Source organism: Pleurodeles waltl, chromosome 1_1 (assembly GCF_031143425.1).
Source record: "Pleurodeles waltl isolate 20211129_DDA chromosome 1_1, aPleWal1.hap1.20221129, whole genome shotgun sequence".
Taxonomy (NCBI): Eukaryota; Metazoa; Chordata; class Amphibia; order Caudata; family Salamandridae; genus Pleurodeles; species Pleurodeles waltl.
The window spans coordinates 251,694,533-251,706,737 of record NC_090436.1 but is presented as its reverse complement, the minus strand read 5'-3'; positions in this window follow the sequence as shown (position 1 = coordinate 251,706,737).

Here is a 12,205-nt window from a genome sequence, read left to right as displayed (position 1 = left end):
CTCCCCCTCTCTCACCCCTAGCTAACCCGTTCGCTATCTACCTCCCTCACTCCTACTATCTTCCTATCTCTCTAGCTCCCTATCTCACTATCTAACTCCCCCACTCTCCACCTCCTCCTACCTACCTATCTGTCTATCTATCTATTTCCCTATCTATCGACTTCTCTATCTATTTTCTCTATCTATTTCTCTATCTCTCCCCCCCTCCCGCCACCCCCTCTACTACCTATCTCCCTATCCTCTCACTCTACCTCTCTCCCTCACCCACCTCTACAACCCCCCCTCCCCTATCTTCACAACCCTACTCCTATCTCTCTCCCTAATCTCCAAACCTCCTAACACTCACCCTCCTCCACCCTAAACCCCCTCCCCCAGCTCCTCTCACTCTACCTGTCCCCCCCCTCCCTCACGCTTTGCCGCCGCGACCTCCTGCACGCCCCCGCCACCCAGCTCCCATTCGCCCCCAGCTGACCCCTCCCCCCCCCTCCTACCTCTTATGGCGGCCGCTGCGCGACAGTGGTAGCGACCCTTGACCCAAGGGTAGGTCGCTCCCCCTGCCGCTGCAGCTCCTCCAAGTTCCCGAGTTCCTGTGTTCCTGAGACCCACCTAACTGTAAGTACCCCCCTCCTCCCAGCCCCTCGCCCTGCCCCGCGCCACTCACCTTCTCTCCTGCTCCTGCTTCTTTTCCTCCTCTCTGTCTCTTCCTCCTCGCTCCCCCTCTGCAATCTTCTTCTGTGTTCTTCTGTTCTTCTCTTCTGTTCTTCTGTTCTTCCCTTCTGTTCTTCTGTGTTCTTCCGGTCTTCTGTGTTCTTCTTCTCTGTTCTTCTCGGTGCTTCTGTGTTCTTCTTCTCGGTTCTTCTGTGTTCTTCTCTGTTCTTCTCTGTTCTTCTCTGTTCTTCTGCTCTTCCGATCTTCTGTGCCTCTGTCTTCTGGTCTTCTGTTCTTCTGTCTTCTGTTCTTCTGTTCTTCTGTCTTCTGTTCTTCTGTCTTCTGTTCTCCTGTCTTCGGCTCTTCTACCTCCTCCGTCTTCTTCCCCCGAGCCTGCCCTCCTGCTCCTTCCTCATCCCCCTCCCTCACTCGCCTCCCCCTCTCTCACCCCTAGCTAACCCGTTCGCTATCTACCTCCCTCACTCCTACTATCTTCCTATCTCTCTAGCTCCCTATCTCACTATCTAACTCCCCCACTCTCCACCTCCTCCTACCTACCTATCTGTCTATCTATCTATTTCCCTATCTATCGACTTCTCTATCTATTTTCTCTATCTATTTCTCTATCTCTCCCCCCCTCCCGCCACCCCCTCTACTACCTATCTCCCTATCCTCTCACTCTACCTCTCTCCCTCACCCACCTCTACAACCCCCCCTCCCCTATCTTCACAACCCTACTCCTATCTCTCTCCCTAATCTCCAAACCTCCTAACACTCACCCTCCTCCACCCTAAACCCCCTCCCCCAGCTCCTCTCACTCTACCTGTCCCCCCCCCCTCCCTCGCGCTTTCCCGCCGCGACCTCCTGCACGCCCGCGCCCCCCAGCTCCCATTCGCCCCCAGCTGACCCCTCCCCCCCCTCCTACCTCTTATGGCGGCCGCTGCGCGACAGTGGTAGCGACCCTTGACCCAAGGGTAGGTCGCTCCCCCTGCCGCTGCAGCTCCTCCAAGTTCCCGAGTTCCTGTGTTCCTGAGACCCACCTAACTGTAAGTACCCCCCTCCTCCCAGCCCCTCGCCCTGCCCCGCGCCACTCACCTTCTCTCCTGCTCCTGCTTCTTTTCCTCCTCTCTGTCTCTTCCTCCTCGCTCCCCCTCTGCAATCTTCTTCTGTGTTCTTCTGTTCTTCTCTTCTGTTCTTCTGTTCTTCCCTTCTGTTCTTCTGTGTTCTTCCGGTCTTCTGTGTTCTTCTTCTCTGTTCTTCTCGGTGCTTCTGTGTTCTTCTTCTCGGTTCTTCTGTGTTCTTCTGTGTTCTTCTGTGTTCTTCTCTGTTCTTCTCTGTTCTTCTGCTCTTCCGATCTTCTGTGCCTCTGTCTTCTGGTCTTCTGTTCTTCTGTCTTCTGTTCTTCTGTTCTTCTGTCTTCTGTTCTTCTGTCTTCTGTTCTTCTGTCTTCTGTTCTCCTGTCTTCGGCTCTTCTACCTCCTCCGTCTTCTTCCCCCGAGCCTGCCCTCCTGCTCCTTCCTCATCCCCCTCCCTCACTCGCCTCCCCCTCTCTCACCCCTAGCTAACCCGTTCGCTATCTACCTCCCTCACTCCTACTATCTTCCTATCTCTCTAGCTCCCTATCTCACTATCTAACTCCCCCACTCTCCACCTCCTCCTACCTACCTATCTGTCTATCTATCTATTTCCCTATCTATCGACTTCTCTATCTATTTTCTCTATCTATTTCTCTATCTCTCCCCCCCTCCCGCCACCCCCTCTACTACCTATCTCCCTATCCTCTCACTCTACCTCTCTCCCTCACCCACCTCTACAACCCCCCCTCCCCTATCTTCACAACCCTACTCCTATCTCTCTCCCTAATCTCCAAACCTCCTAACACTCACCCTCCTCCACCCTAAACCCCCTCCCCCAGCTCCTCTCACTCTACCTGTCCCCCCCCCTCCCTCGCGCTTTCCCGCCGCGACCTCCTGCACGCCCCCGCCCCCCAGCTCCCATTCGCCCCCAGCTGACCCCTCCCCCCCCCTCCTACCTCTTATGGCGGCCGCTGCGCGACAGTGGTAGCGACCCTTGACCCAAGGGTAGGTCGCTCCCCCTGCCGCTGCAGCTCCTCCAAGTTCCCGAGTTCCTGTGTTCCTGAGACCCACCTAACTGTAAGTACCCCCCTCCTCCCAGCCCCTCGCCCTGCCCCGCGCCACTCACCTTCTCTCCTGCTCCTGCTTCTTTTCCTCCTCTCTGTCTCTTCCTCCTCGCTCCCCCTCTGCAATCTTCTTCTGTGTTCTTCTGTTCTTCTCTTCTGTTCTTCCCTTCTGTTCTTCTGTGTTCTTCCGGTCTTCTGTGTTCTTCTTCTCTGTTCTTCTCGGTGCTTCTGTGTTCTTCTTCTCGGTTCTTCTGTGTTCTTCTGTGTTCTTCTCTGTTCTTCTCTGTTCTTCTCTGTTCTTCTGCTCTTCCGATCTTCTGTGCCTCTGTCTTCTGGTCTTCTGTTCTTCTGTCTTCTGTTCTTCTGTTCTTCTGTCTTCTGTTCTTCTGTCTTCTGTTCTTCTGTCTTCTGTTCTCCTGTCTTCGGCTCTTCTACCTCCTCCGTCTTCTTCCCCCGAGCCTGCCCTCCTGCTCCTTCCTCATCCCCCTCCCTCACTCGCCTCCCCCTCTCTCACCCCTAGCTAACCCGTTCGCTATCTACCTCCCTCACTCCTACTATCTTCCTATCTCTCTAGCTCCCTATCTCACTATCTAACTCCCCCACTCTCCACCTCCTCCTACCTACCTATCTGTCTATCTATCTATTTCCCTATCTATCGACTTCTCTATCTATTTTCTCTATCTATTTCTCTATCTCTCCCCCCTCCCGCCACCCCCTCTACTACCTATCTCCCTATCCTCTCACTCTACCTCTCTCCCTCACCCACCTCTACAACCCCCCCTCCCCTATCTTCACAACCCTACTCCTATCTCTCTCCCTAATCTCCAAACCTCCTAACACTCACCCTCCTCCACCCTAAACCCCCTCCCCCAGCTCCTCTCACTCTACCTGCCCCCCCCCCTCGCGCTTTCCCGCCGCGACCTCCTGCACGCCCCCGCCCCCCAGCTCCCATTCGCCCCCAGCTGACCCCTCCCCCCCCTCCTACCTCTTATGGCGGCCGCTGCGCGACTGCGCAGCGGGCGCGCCAGAGGCGCGCCAGAGACAAGCCCGTCTGCGCCCGTCCGCGCCTGGCCCGCGCCCAGCGCCACGACCCCTGGTCCCCAGCTCCCCCAAGCCCCGCTGATCCGCTACGACCCCACCACCCTCCACGCCCTCAACCCAGGGTGCTCCAAAACCTGCTTCCTAGCTCACCCCAAACGCACCCATGGACCCTTCGCCTGCAACTCCTGCAAACGCATCTTCCACCACGCAACTACCACGACCACAAGCCCACGCGCCATCAACCACCTCAAGTGCATCCTGATCAACGCTCGTTCCGTCCACAAGCACGCCGTTGAACTTTGGGACCTCCTGGACTCCACAGCCCCGGACGTCGCCTTCATCACGGAGACATGGATGAACGCCTCCTCTGCTCCAGACATCGCTACCGCCATCCCCGAAGGCTACAAGATCTCCAGAAAAGACCGCACCAACCAAGTAGGAGGAGGTGTCGCCATCGTCTTCAAAGACTCCATCAGCGTCACCACCTCCACTGAAGACTCCCCTCTCGCCGCTGAACACCTGCATTTTCAGATTCGCACCGACCCAAGGACCACCCTCAGAGGATCCCTCGTCTACCGTCCTCCCGGACCTCGCGCCTCTTTCAACGACGCCATCGCCGACTTCATCTCCCCGCACGCCCTCGCCTCACCGGACTACATCCTCCTAGGCGACCTCAACTTCCATCTGGAACAAAACAACGACCCCAACACCACCACCCTGCTCGACAACCTCGCCAACCTCGGCCTCAAACAACTGGTGAACACCGCCACCCACATCGCCGGACACACGCTCGACCCTATCTTCTCCGCCAGCAAACACATCTTCTTCAGCCACACCTCTGCCCTACACTGGACCGACCACAGCTGCGTCCACTTCACATTCCGACGCGAGACCTCCCACCTCCGCACTCAACCCACCCCTCGTCGACAGTGGAACAAGATCCCTGAAGAGCAACTCTTCTCCGCTCTCGCCGCCAACCAACCCACCCTCACCACCGACCCCAACGACGCAGCTCTCTACCTCACAAACTGGATCTCCAACTGCGCTGACAACCTTGCTCCCCTCAAACGCACGCATCGACAGACCAACACCAAAAAACCTCTCTGGTTCTCTGACACCCTCAAAGAATCAAAGAAAACTTGTCGTGCCCTTGAGAAGGCCTGGCGCAAGGACCACACCGCGGACAACATGACCGCCCTCAAGAACGCTACACGCGAACACCACCACCTGATCCGCACTGCCAAAAGGAACTTTTTCACCGACAGACTAGACAAAAACAGCCACAACAGCAGAGAACTCTTCAGCATCGTCAAAGAGTTCTCCAACCCCAGCGCCAGCGCCAACGCCGTCACGCCCTCACAGGATTTGTGCGAATCCCTCGCCACTTTCTTCCATCGCAAGATCAGCGACCTCCACGACAGCTTCGGACACCAGACCCAACCATACACCACTGAACCCGCTTCCCCGGACATCACCCTCAACAACTGGACCCACATCAACACGGAAGAAACCAAATCCATCATGAACTCTATCCACTCCGGCGCCCCTTCGGACCCCTGCCCGCACTTCATCTTTAACAAAGCCGACGACATCATCGCCCCGCACCTCCAGACCGTCATCAACTCTTCTTTTTCTTCTGCTACCTTCCCCGAATGCTGGAAGCACGCTGAAGTCAACGCCCTACTAAAGAAACCTACGGCTGACCCAAGCGACCTGAAAAACTTACGCCCATCTCTCTTCTACCTTTCCCAGCCAAGGTAATAGAAAAGACCGTCAACAAACAGCTGACCACCTTCCTGGAAGACAACAACCTGCTCGACCCTTCACAAACCGGATTCCGAACCAACCACAGCACGGAAACCGCCCTCATCTCAGTCACAGACGACATCAGAACCCTGATGGACAACGGTGAAACAGTCGCCCTCATTCTCCTCGACCTCTCGGCTGCCTTTGACACCGTCTGTCACCGCACCCTAATCACCCGCCTACGCTCCACCGGGATCCAAGGCCAGGCCCTGGACTGGATCGCCTCCTTCCTCGCTAACCGCTCCCAAAGAGTTTACCTCCCTCCGTTTCGCTCAGAACCCACCAAGATCATCTGCGGCGTACCTCAAGGCTCATCGCTCAGCCCGACACTCTTCAATGTCTACATGAGCCCCCTCGCCGACATCGTACGCAAGCACGACATCATCATCACCTCCTACGCCGACGACACCCAACTTGTACTCTCCCTCACCAAGGACCCCGCCAGCGCCAAGACCAACCTACAAGAGGGTATGAAGGACGTCGCAGATTGGATGAGGCTCAGCCGCCTAAAGCTGAACTCTGAAAAAACGGAAGTCCTCATCCTCGGCAACACCCCGTCCGCCTGGGACGACTCCTGGTGGCCCACGGCCCTCGGCACCGCACCGACCCCCGCAGACCACGCCCGCAACCTCGGCTTCATCTTGGACCCTCTTCTCACCATGACCAAGCAAGTCAACGCCGTGTCCTCCGCCTGCTTCCTCACTCTCCGCATGCTCCGCAAGATCTTCCGCTGGATCCCCGCCGACACCAGAAAAACCGTGACCCACGCCCTTGTCACGAGTCGCCTGGACTACGGCAACACCCTCTACGCCGGGACCACCGCCAAACTCCAAAACCGCCTGCAACGCATCCAAAACGCCTCGGCCCGCCTCATCCTCGACGTACCCCGCAACAGCCACATCTCCGCACACCTGAGACACCTGCATTGGCTCCCAGTCAGCAAAAGGATCACCTTCCGTCTTCTCACCCACGCACACAAAGCCCTCCACAACAAGGGACCGGAATACCTCAACAGACGCCTCAGCTTCTACGTCCCCACCCGCCCCCTCCGCTCCGCTGGCCTCGCACTTGCTGCCGTCCCTCGCACCCGCCGCTCCACGGCGGGTGGGAGATCTTTCTCCTTCCTGGCGGCCAAGACCTGGAACTCCCTCCCCACCAGCCTCAGGACCACCCAGGACCACTCCGCTTTCCGGAGACTCCTAAAGACTTGGCTGTTCGAGCAGCGATAACCCCCCCTTTCCCCCCTAGCGCCTTGAGACCCGCACGGGTGAGTAGCGCGCTTTATAAATGTTAATGATTTGATTTGATTTGATTTGACTTAGGGGCTCCCAGCACCGAGGAAAATAGATTCCTGCAACCTGAAGACGAAGAAGGACTGCTGACCTGAAGCCCTGCAGAGAAGACGGAGATGACAACTGCTTTGGCCCCAGTCCTACCGGCCTGTCTCCCCACTTCAAGAAAAACTGCAACAGCGACGCATCCAACAGGGACCTGCGACCTCTGAAGCCTCAGAGGACGCCCTGCATCTAAAAGGACCAAGAAGCTCCTGAGAACAGCGGCCCTGTTCAACAAAACTACAACTTTGCAACAAAGAAGCAACTTTTAAAGACCACACGTTTCCCGCCAGAAGCGTGAGACTTTCCACTCTGCACTCGACGCCCCCGGCTCGACCTGCGGAAAACTAACACTACAGGGAGGACTCCCGGCAACTGCGAGCCCGTGAGTAGCCAGAGTTGACCCCCCTGAGCCCCCACAGCGACGCCTGCAGAGGAAATCCAGAGGCTCCCCCTGACCGCGACTGCCTGCTTCAAGGAACCTGACGCCTGGAAAACACACTGCACCAGCAGCCCCCAGGACCTGAAGGAACCGAACTCCAGTGCAGGAGCAACCCCCAGGCGACCCTCTACCTAGCCCAGGTGGTGGTTACCCCAAGGACACCCCCCTGTGCCTGCCTGCATTGTTGAAGAGACCCCCAGGTCTTCCCAATGATTCCTATTAAAAACCCGACACCTGTTTGCACTCTGCACCCGGCCGCCCCTGTGCTGCTGAGGGTGTACTTTCTGTGCCTGCTTGTGTCCCACCCGGTGCCCTACAAAACCCCCCTGGTCTGCCCTCCGAAGTCACGGGTACTTACCTGCTGGCAGACTGGAACCGGGGCACCCCTATTTCCATTGAAGCCTATGTGTTTTGGGCACCACTTTGACCTCTGCACCTGACCGGCCCTGAGCTGCTGGTGTGGTAACCTTGGGGTTGCCTTGAACCCCCAACGGTGGGCTACCTTGGGGGTTCAAGTCTCTACAGTAGGTGGGTTGCCCACTGTTCAATCCTGGGGAGTGCAAAGCCACAGTCTCTTAAGTGGATGACAGTCTCCACTGGTTCTGGAGGGGGCATGGTGCCCAGAGTGCTTCATCCTGCTAGGGACAGAGGTAGTGGATGTATCTCTCCACTGGTTCTGGAGGGGGCATGGTGCCCAGAGTGCTTCATCCTGCTAAGGACAGAGGTAGTGGATGTATCTCTCCACTGGTTCTGGAGGGGGCGTGGTGCCCAGAGTGCCTCATCTTGCTAAGGACAGAGGTAGTGGATGTATCTCTCCACTGGTTCTGGAGGGGACATGGTGCCCAGAGTGCTTCATCCTGCTAAGGACAGAGGTAGTGGATGTATCTCTCCAATGGTTCTGGAGGGGACATGGTGCCCAGAGTGCTTCATCCTGCTTGTGACGGACTCAGTAGCGTCAGTGCCCTTGGCGCTCATGGGCCAGCGGTACTTGAGGCGGCGGTGCCCTGTTCAGCGGTGCATGGAGCGGCGGTTCCCTGTTCAGTGGTGCATGGAGCGGCGGTGCCCTGTTCAGCAGTGTTGGAGCTGCGGTGCCCTGTTCAGCGGTGCTTGGAGCGGCGGTGCCCTGTTCAGTGGTGCTTGGAGCGGCGGTGCCCTGTTCAGCGGTGCTTGAGGCGGCGGTGCCCTGTTCAGCGGTGCTTGAGGTGGCGGGCTCCTTTGCAGTGACTCAGCTGCTCTCTGTCCCAGCGGGGCTTGTGCTGGCAGTCCTCCATGGCCCAGCGGGGCTTGTGCTGGCGGTGCTCTCTGTGCCAGCGGGGCTTGTGCTGGTGGTCCTCTCTGTCCCAGCTGGGCTTGTGTTGGCGGTCCTCTCTGTCCCAGTGGGGCTTGTGCTGGCGGTCCTCTCTAGCCCAGCGGGGCTTGTGCTGGCGGTCCTCTCTGTCCCAGCGGGGCTTGTGCTGGCGGTCCTCTCTAGCCCAGCGGGGCTTGTGCTGGCGGTCCTCTCTAGCCTAGCGGGGCTTGTGCTGGCGGTCCTCTCTAGCCCAGCGGGGCTTGTGCTGGCGGTCCTCTCTGTCCCAGCGGGGCTTGTGCTGGCGGTCCTCTCTAGCCCAGTGGGGCTTATGCTGACGGGCCTCTCTAGCGCAGCGGGGCTTGTGCTGGCGGTCCTCTCTAGCCCAGCGGGGCTTGTGCTGGCTGTGGCCTCCTGGGCAGCGGGGATGATGGCGGTGGCCTCCTGGGCAGCAGTGATGATGGTGGTGGCCTCCTGGGCAGCGGGGATGAGGACGGTGGGCTCCTGGGCAGCGGGGATGAGGACAGTCTCCTCCGCCGTGCTGCTCTTCCCAGACTTTCCTGGTTTCTTGTGGCCCTTCCCCACCTTGGAAGGTGTCGCAGCTGACTCCACACTCCCACCGGGACCCCTGGGAGTGGCTTTGGTGGCTGGAGTCTTTCCCCCTCTCCCGCCGGGCACTGGCCAACTTTTGATGCTTCACAGGTGGGGGACTGTCCGTGCCACACTGGCTGCCCTGGTGGCCGGTGCACTCCAGATTCCGGTGACTACAGGCACCACTGGTCTTGGAGATGTTGTGGCTGAGTTGCTAGTTCGGGACCTAGTAGATGGACGGGGTGGGGGAGGTGTGGGAAAGAGGTCAAGGTTGGACAGGAAAAGTTTTTGGGAGACACTGGGACAGGTAGCTGGATGGGGTTAGGGAGTGAAGGAAGAGGCTGTGGTTGTAGGAGGTGTTCGTTTGCTGACTTTGGGTGAAGGTGCATGGGCTGGAGGCTGTCGTGAGGTGGATGGCTGTGGGTGGGTGTGTGCCTGCGTTTGTGTATCTTGGAAGGTGGTGTCACAGACACACTGGGAGGGGACACAGGGGGCGTGTGAATGGTAGTGGGGGTGCTGACTGCACGTGAGCGGGGTGTGGTGGTGGGTGTGCTGGTGATGGCAGTAGTGGCTGTAGATGTAGTGCATGCAGGTGTGAGTGTAGATGAGACTGGGAGGGAGGAGGGAGACGAGGGGGACACAGTGGAGGCAGTGGATGTTGGTGTGTCTGCATGTGTGTGATGCTTGTGTGAGTGTCTGTGGGATGCGTGGTGCTTATGTTTGCCAGAGCTTCCCTTGTGTGTTGACGTGTGTGCATGCTGGTCTGTAGGTGTGCTTGTGATAGACTGGGGTCCAGGGGATTGGATCTGGTTGGAGGAAGTTGGAGGGGGGAGGCTAGAGACAGGGACAATGGCTGCCATCAGTGCTGAGGCCAGAGTCTGAAAAGCTTGCTGAAGTATGACCAGAATGAATGCCCTCCAGGAATGCATTTGTTGTTGCAACTGCCTTTCTACACCCTGGATGGCATTCAAAATGGTAGACTGCCCAACAGTGAGGGACCTGAGGAGGTCAATGGCCTCCTCACTGAGGGCAGCAGGGGTGACTGGGGCAGGGCCTGAGGTGCCTGAGGCGAAGGTGATGCCCACCCTCCTGGGTGAGCGGGCACAGGGCAAAGGCTGAGGGGCTGCTGGGAGGGCGGTGCTGGAAGGGGGGGTGGCAGCTGTACCTGTAGATGGGGGGGCACAGATGTTGCCGCCACCACAAGAGAGCTCCCATCAGAGGACGGGTCCGTGTCACTGGTCTCAGCTCCTGTCCCCGCCGTGGAGCTCCCCTCGCCCTCCGTCCCACTGGTGAAGTCCGATTCCGTAGTGTGGCCCTCCATGGCCATGTGGGATGCAGCCCCCTGGTGCTTCGGTGCCACTGCTCCTCCGCCTGATGATGCTAATGCACACAAGAACAGGGAGACCACAAAAAGCGGGGGGACGACAGAAGAAAGACATGTTGAGTGCATGCATTACCGCTACCGTTGGCGGACACGACAGACACAGAATGCCCCCTGCACTACGCTGCGCTCTTGGGCTCCACTGTTCAATCCCTGGGAAATGGCCTACTAGGCTATGGACGACATCTGCACACATGGATGACACAGGGGCATGACTAGGTGTACTTGGCACTCTACAGAGGTGGAGTGGGGTGCCACATGGCCTGCCTTATGGAGGGACCTTGCCTACTAAACTCGCCCTGGCCTAGGGAAACCCAAAGCCCACCTCCCCCACCCAGACCCCTCCACTGCGCGCTAAATCAGCAGGATGAGAGTGTTCTCACCCCGTTGTGGCTGCTGTGATGCCCTCAAGCGCCCATCCAACTCCGGGTACGCCACCGCCAGGATCCTGAACATCAGGGGGGTCATGGTGCGACGGGCACCTCTCCCATGTTGGGAGGCCATCCCCAGCTGAGCCTCCGCCATCTTCTTGCTCCAGTGGCGAATGTCCTCCCATCTTTTCCGGCAGTGGGTGCTCCGTCTGTGGTAGACCCCCAGGGTCCAGACATTCTTGGCGATGGCACGCCAAATATATTTTTTCTGGTGGGCGCTGACCTACATGAATTGTACAGGGGGAAGAGAAACGTATTACCAACTGCACCGTCACAGTCATTGGCCCCCATCCCTACCCTTGCCATGTGGCACATGCACTCACCATCGTTTCATGCACGCCGCAATATCCCACCCCCCCCTTCTTACATCCACCCCACTCCACACAGGCATAGCCCATACAGCATGCTCCCAGTGTACTTACCTGTTTGTCTGGAGGACCGTAGAATAGCGTGTACTGGGGGAGGACCCCGTCCACGAGTTTCTCCAACTTCTCTGATGTGAAGGCAGAGGCCCTTTCCCAGACACTCGAGCCATTGTCTCTTCCAGACCGAGGTCACAGCAGCACTTGCAGTGTAGGTCCTCTCCTATCGAAGATCAGGTATCGAGTGACTGAACAGATAGAAAATGGCTGTCACGTCCGTGGCTGTGCGTACTGTCACTGCCGGCGTACATCGTCATTGGCTCATGGGACCCATTGGGTCCAATGTTAACCAATGCAGCATTGCGCCGTGGTCTTCGAGCGCCTACAGCGACGGTGTACAACGCCAGCGCAGTTACCTCACATCCCATTGTCTCACTTTAGAGGTCAGGCAGACGTTATTTCAGGGGCCCACGTGGCTTCATTTTGAACTGCGTCACACATACTTAGGCCTAGACCCAACACACATACAGGCCACTTTTTGGATTATGATTTGTGTTCTTTGTAAGCTGTGGGTACGTACTCTGAGTTGGTTGACTCTGTGCTCACTGTTGTCCTTCATAGGCACCGTCCGCTGGGACATGTGAGGAGATGGCGGCATCCTCCGGTGTACCGACCGCTGGTAGACCTGTCGACAATGGAGGAAAGACGTGATCATCACATACAGGCTTGACGGTGCCACAATCC